Source organism: Danio rerio, chromosome 4 (assembly GCF_052040795.2).
Source record: "Danio rerio strain M-AB ecotype USA chromosome 4, GRCz13ab, whole genome shotgun sequence".
Lineage (NCBI taxonomy): Eukaryota > Metazoa > Chordata > Actinopteri > Cypriniformes > Danionidae > Danio > Danio rerio.
This window is the reverse complement of record NC_141024.2, coordinates 17,516,037-17,523,708: the sequence shown is the minus strand read 5'-3', so window position 1 is coordinate 17,523,708 and position 7,672 is coordinate 17,516,037. Positions and strand designations below refer to the sequence as shown.

Below are 7,672 nucleotides of genomic sequence, written 5' to 3'. Positions count from 1 at the left end.
TTTCTAGTGGGTGCCTGACAGCTGAAAGTAGATCTGGCAGATATCTTAGCCTCTGTTACTTTTTACCTTGCACTTTTTTGTTAACATTTATTATTATTTATTTGTTTAGGATTTGGGTTTTCACATTCTGATTCCAATGCCTAATTATTAAATTGTTAAAATGACTATTATTAAAATGAAATATTCTTAAGAAATAAAATATGTTGTCAGTGCTTCCCACAGGTTTGAAATATACTTGTGGTGGTAACCCGATTGAAACACACTATTTACCCACGTCACATAAATAGTTAACGATAACTATCTAACAATCGTTTTATTTATTATGACACAGTTTCAATGGGTTAAAATAAAAAAGGAAATCCGCTATTTCTCTTACATTTTTTTGCGATTCAAGAGCCAAAACCACACACTGACAGGGTAAACTCTGCTTCTCTCTCTTTTAAGTTCAAAGCACACTTGAATACCAAAGCATTTTAGATATGTATAAAATAGCCAAATTAATATCAAATTAATAAAAAAAATAATAAATGACAAAAAAGAAAAAACAGACAATAACTCTAAAAACTATCATAAATAAAAGATTAAAATGTAAAAAGGCAAATGCACAGATTAACCATTACTGATGGTGTACATATATTCTGCAGCCAGTTTAGACTTTAAGTTTATAGTAAAGTTTTTCTCTGTCAAGTCGTTTAGATTAATAAAATGAATTATTTAATGTTTTTCTTGCTCTCGCGGTTGTGTGCTCACAGTCAGCTGCGAAGCCAAACGAAAGAAGGTGTAAATAAGAAGGTAATGCAAAAATGTGTACGAGCTTTAGAAAGCGAAAGCAAAAGTTGAATCCCGGACATTTTACAACATTTAGAAACCCGGGCTGAACTAATTTTCCTGATTGCTTCAAAAAGGTCATGTAAAAAGGTGCGCCACTGTGGGTATTCGGAGCAAATTAAACTGTCTGTTGTAGCGTTGACAAATCGAGAGAAAACGAGAAGATTTTCTACTAATTCGCTCGCGCATGTTTGGATATATTGGGCGGATACAAAAAAATGTAAAGGATGTTAATAATAGTAAAAAAAAATTGTGTCACTAAATATACTTGGGTGGCCGTTAATATACCTGGGTGGCCCACACATATAAAGTCTATGTGTGGAAAGCTCTGGATGTATTCTTTGGAAGAGTGTACTTACACTACTGTATGATGCTATTATATTGTCATTCTGGCATTATAGAATGAGTGGCATAAAATGGTCTCAAAATGACAATAATATTGTTTAATGCAATATATTTTGGTGCAAAATATTATAAAACTAAAAAAGGTATCTTGACAGGCCTAATCTGAATACATTTTAAAAGCTTGTCAGTAAAGCCTCCTGATATGCAGTTTTCTAAAGGATGAGACAAGGGTGACCAGACATCCCGTTAATCTTTATTTTTATTTTATTTTTTTAGGACAGTGACATATTTCAGCTCTGGACTTGTAATGAAAAAGGTCATGTTTTGCCCCACAATGTTTTCCTTAAATTTCTTTATTGTTGGGCATTAGCAGTATTTTTTCTGTCAAAAACAGCCTAAATAATGGTAGATGTTTTGACAAACCACAATTCCTATACAATCACAAGAAAGTGAAAGAGATCAAGTCAGACACAAAACTGATTTACCAGTTATTTCAAGATGACATACTAATATTATGACACAATTATATAAACAGAACAACTTACTGAAATATACCGTCCCTCTGTGTTCACTGGAAAATGTCAATAAAACAGCTTGTAAATAATAGCAACAAGCCATGCAGAATCAAAAACTGGTTCACTAGCAAGAATTTTATTTTAGAAAGGAGAATTTTGCTAATTATATTTTTACAGAAATAACAGATGTTTTATTTATTGAACAGGGTTTACAAGATTCAGTCTTGAAAAGAAGATTTTATTATAGCTACCATTTAAATATTTGTCAAATGTTTATATTTGAGTGTGAATTCATTATCAACAAAATATTTATTGTGTGGTGGGTTGGGGGTTCGCCCATTTTTGAGCTGTCCCTCTCACAATAAATACAAAACACAAACACACAGAAAAAGCGAAAGAGTGTGACATTTGTGTGACAAGGGTATGTCAAAACCACAAAGCACAAACACACACACAGGCAAGTCTATATAACGATATGCTTGAAACTCACCAGACATCGCCAACTTGTGCATGACTTAGATGAGAATTATTTAAATTAGGGATATTTTGACATACGCAAAAAAGATTTCTTCCAAAAATCAGGGCTTTTGTTAAGGCAATTGAAAATGTTTAGAAATGACTAGCAATGAGTATTTTTAATAATAATATCTGGCTGTCTGTGTATTATTTTTGTTTGTTACCCAGCTATTTTCCAAATTTGTAAATAATTTAGATTCAAAACATTGGCTTGAGTGAAATTCTTTTCAGCTCACTGAACATGGCACATGCACCATTACAATAGTTATATTTTCATTTTAAAGATGATCAGTCTACAATGTCAAGTTTGCAGTGCCATAAATGAAATATAGCTATTTCTTACTTAAGTGCTGCAGGTCAAGTTGTGATGTTAAGTTATTAGGTTTTGCTGATATTTGCTCAATCAATGTATTTATTTAACCTATGCCTATTTCACAAAAGAAAAAAAACTTATCAATGAAAGCTTTCTTGCTCTTAAAAGTATGATAAAAGTAAGATATTAAGTTGTGCGCAGTTATCCATTCCAAATATTAACTGATTTCCACGGTAATCACAGATTTATCAATTTAATAATATATTATTATGTTTAATAATATATAGGCTAAGTGTTAGAAAACTTTTTCAGGCATACTGCTGTCTTATTAACTCACAATCAACAAAATGTACAAACAATACACAAAGTTAAATATTTAAACTACATAATGACTACAAAAAATTACAATTACCTTTACAAGAGAGCAATATAATACGCTTGGTGCCAGTCACACTGCCTTTATTAAAAATTTGGTTTTGTTGATGTGTGAATTATTTAGGTGAAACATATTTCATGTTTGCACTCAAAACATCACTTTTGCTGCTTGTTAAAAAACTACTTATTTAAAATGAGTTGAAACAACACAATTTTTAGTTTTTTTTTGAAGGATCACTTGTTTTATGTTGAATCCACTAAGTTAACTGAATCGATGTGTCGAGATAACATAAAGGCACTGTGTGGAACAGAGTACTTTTATTCTGTAGGATTTAATGGAGTATAGTATTTGTATTGGTCAGTAAATCAAATTGAATAATCTAGCTATATATCACCAGTATATATCAGTTATTGATCGGTTAATGAACACCACAAAAAAAGAAAACCCCAATTTTTTTTTTTTAGTGGGGTGCCCTTTATGCCTGCTATGCTAATATAATAGTATTTACTTCAAATATTTATAAGATTTTTTTTTGTTTGTCTATAGGCTCACTTGAGGTATTTTATCTGTGCTGATTAACTGTTACACTTCTTTAAATAATTTGATAATAAAATGATGCTTTACCTCTCTGTCTCCAAGAACATATAGATCATTTAGAGGTAATGCTTCTGATTTTCATAATTTAGGCAAAATAGTAAAATATCTAAATTGGACACCTGATATTTGCTCTGAAAGAAATGTGCAATAATAACTAGAATGATTGGACAAATAAACACATTATATTTGATAAATATATTTTAGCATGATTCTATTAATGAAGAGATTTTAATACTTGCTTATTTTCCAACATAGGCTCATTCTAAAAACAAAGCCCTATATACATTTCTGGACATTGCAAATTAAGTAGCAACAGCTACGTATGGCTGAATTACGTCTTTTAAACAAACACTCCGGGGTGGTATGACGCCGTTTCTTTTTGCGCTTACCAGCTGACCGCTTACCTCCATATGGACAGCTTTCCCATTGTTACCAGTTTGACCAGTAGCTCGCCATGAAAGTCGGCAAACTTGATGCAGAGAGGAGTTGACCATCACATCAGGGTTCTGAGACAAAAGCAGAAGTGATAAATAACGGCAGTGAGAATGTAGTAAAATCTGAAAACATTAAAAAAAAATCTGACTGCCACGAGGGCATTTCTTTTTCTGGATTGCTTTTTAAAATACTGTCAGATTAGGGAAAGCAGTGGGTCGGGGGATCGGTGGTTTTTTAAACACTTTTGGTTGGGTTTAGGGAAGGGGGAGGGTGGGAGATTGGTCGTTTAGTCAGTCAGTCAATCAGTCAGTCAACAGCAGCCTCTGGTGGATTTACGTGAGGACAGCAGGTGCAAATGGCACTCATGAGAGAAGTTTGAGATTTCAAAATGCGTACACAGCGGCCTCTGGTGTTTTTTTTGCGAAAACAAAAACTGCAGAAAAATGTACCTACTCGGACGTATTTGCCGCTGTCCAAAAATGTACATAGCGCCTAGGTTGTTATTTTCACATACAGTTCTTTATAGAATTTATAGAGTAAGATTTAAACAACTTGATGTATTTTTTGCTTCTCTTTTATTTCCTTTATATAAATTGCAGACATCAATGGTTTTAGAGGTCAAAAACTGAAAATTAAGATATGCAAATAAGTGTATATTTTCACTGCAAACAATACAAATACTGCAATAAATACTGCTGAGTTTTTTTTTTAAAGACTGCATGAAATCTGCCTTCTCACAATAAAGTCTGGTAAAGAAAAATAGAATAAAAAACTGTGTTAAAGTTCAAAAAAAGTTTTTAAAAAGTGTTAAGTTCAAACCAGGCAAATATTTTATGGATATGGTACAGCCCGTCACTTATTACGCAGCTAATTAATAGATAAATACTTTTGGTTATAAGTGATATGACCTGTTTACTGTCTAATAATCCATTAGGGTGTACAAAAAATCATCAATATTAACATTTTGTTTATTTTGTTTGTTGATATGTAAGTACTGTTAAAATCAAAGTCATCCAATTAAATGTTTTATTTACTCAGTCACAAACATGCAAAATATCTCCATTTGTAAAGAACTAGACAGAGAATGCCACAACTTACCAATAACAGTGATATTTTTAAAAGGTGGCTTGTATTAACTAATACTTCCCACAACTCGTTAGTTTTTGAAGGTGAATTCAGTATATTAGATATTTTTCAAGACACTTCTATACAGCTTAAAGTGACATTTAAAGGCCTAACTAGGTTAATTAAGTTAACAAGGCAGGTTAGGGGAATTAGGCAGGTCATTGTATTACTGTGGTTTGTTCTGTAGTTTATTGAGGAAAAAAATATAGCTTAAAGGAGCTACTAATTTTGTCCCTAAAATGGTTCATAAAAAAATCAAAACTGCTTTTATTCTAGCCGAAATAAAACAAATAAGACTTTCTCAAGAAGAAAAAATATTATCAGACATACTGTGAAAATCATTTGGAAAATATTTAAAAAAGAAGAAATATAAATATATATTTCACCTGCAACAACACTCTACATCTTTGTAGAATAAATTAAACAACCTAAGAAATGTGTAGTGTGCAAAAGAGATGTGGACTATGACAAGATGATTGATTTACGGAAAGGTTAAGCATCACTATACTAGTTATTTGTAATCTGATATTAAAGTCTTAAAACTTGCCTGCTCAATATACATTTCCATCAAAAAAAAGAGAAGACACTTACAGTTGAAGTCAGAATTATTATACACAGAGGGGCGATTAATTCAGGGGCTAATAATTCTGACTTCAACTGTTTATTAATAGACAGGTTGCAATGACGGTTTTATATACCCCAAGTTCTCAGTTTAGTTATCCATATGCTTTCTCTGCTGTATTGGACAAAAGACGGACAGATGGCATGATAAACAAATTACCAATAAACTAGTTATTATAATTTTAGTAATACATAGTTACTTACATAGTTTGTACTTTGCATAGCTTCTCTCCAACAAGACAAGCACACAATGCAGTCTAATGTGGTTATGATTCCTGTAGAAATATATTAGGATTCATTAACATTACTTTCACTGTTCGGACAGCATAATTTTTTTATAAATATAGGAAGCAATTTCACATGAGCACGTGCTGTTTCGAGCAACGGTGTGATCATGCCGCTGCCACGTGGGGCGTTATGGAAATATTGGTAGTCCATACTCCACTTCTCATTTGATGTTGCTTTTAAAGTGCAAGATGACAATAATTAATATGTGACATTTACAACAGAATGCCACTTTACCGTTGAGAAATTGGGTACAAACAGCTGAATCAACCGTTCCGCGCCACCGAACAATTTGCCGTTCCTGACTGAATCAGTGCTTGAATGAATCATTTGAGGAGAAGTGACTCGATCACAAAGTGTCGCGATCAAACGATCAAATCTCGCGTGCTTTTAAAAGAGTGATTTAAAAGTTGCCTATTAATTTTAAATAGCCCTAACAATTGTGTTTTTTTCTAAAGTGGACAATAATGAATGTTAAAGAAAGCATTCATGATTCAATATCAGTATAGTGGACTACAGTCCCACATGAGAAAAAAACATTCTTGTGATATTACAGTATTTATTACACATTTATTCACCATCTAGTTCATACTGTGGTATGCATTCATTGACAGTGTTGAATATATCATAATATACAATATATCTCACTTGACTATAGAAGCCTGTTAATTTTAAATAGCCCTAACAATTGTATTTTTTCATGTGGGGTTGAACCAAAAGATAAAGTTCCATGAAGTGTCACTGCAATATTTAGAAAATTCCAGCACTAGTGCAAGCTAAGCATTATCTAGTGATTAAAATGTATGTCAATGTTTACATCTTTAAGAAAATGACCAATCATTTTGCTATATTGCTTTGCTTGGATTATACAGGGCTCATAGAGGCTGCATTAAAACTGCAGTCTAGTCCTTCAACCAGTTTGCCTGGTGATAAACAACCATATGGAGGACATTTTCAGGATATCTGAACTAATTCTTTAATTATCTTACCTTCAGGCCAAACTGTGGTCCTTGCCATTCATAAAATGCTAGTTAATGGCAACTTACCCTTTGAAAAACAACTAAATTAATACTCATAACTCATAGGGCCAGACGGAATCTGTGGACATTTTTTGCTATTTCTGCGCAGAATTGTGTTAAAAATCTGCGGATTTACGTATGTGGAATGATGTTACGAGTATCATGACTAAAACCTTAATATATGAAAAAAAAAAATACTTTTTTAACTTTTATTTTATGTTTATAATGCAAATTCAATAAGATCCATTTTATTTGGTAAACAAAGCAAGTCTCTCAATTAAAATATCTACTAAAAGACTTGTAAAATTTGTAAATTACTTTACAAACTATATTGTAAATAAATCAAATGAATATTTCATATTAGTCAGTAATATAACTGAAATAAATTTAAAAACTAAATAAATATAAATTTATACAAGTAAATAAACAGAAACAATGATGGGCTGCAGAATTCTGCGCGCGCAGATTCCGTGTGGGCCTACTCATAACTTCAGATGATACACTGAGATATTACAAACTGAAAAAGTCAGTATAAGAAACAACATTTACTAATTATTATTAACATTATTATAATCTGCAAAGTGATTTTTTTTAGTCAGAATATAGCTCATTTTGAAAGACCATCAGTCAAGAAATTCTCTATAAATTATTACAGCATCTATACAAACCGTGACCCCTTGATGCAGTCTGTCCTGTA

The 7,672-nt window shown here is 32.0% G+C and overlaps 1 long non-coding RNA gene across 1 annotated transcript; it reads right to left on the bottom strand.

Moving 5' to 3' along the window:
- Positions 1-1,447: 1,447 nt before the first annotated feature.
- LOC141381616 (uncharacterized) lies at positions 1,448-6,342 on the bottom strand. The gene is made up of 3 exons (XR_015483087.1): positions 6,194-6,342; positions 5,876-5,946; positions 1,448-3,996 (listed from the first exon to the last, which is right to left on the bottom strand). It is a non-coding gene; the product is annotated as an uncharacterized LOC141381616 (long non-coding RNA).
- Positions 6,343-7,672: the final 1,330 nt, after the last annotated feature.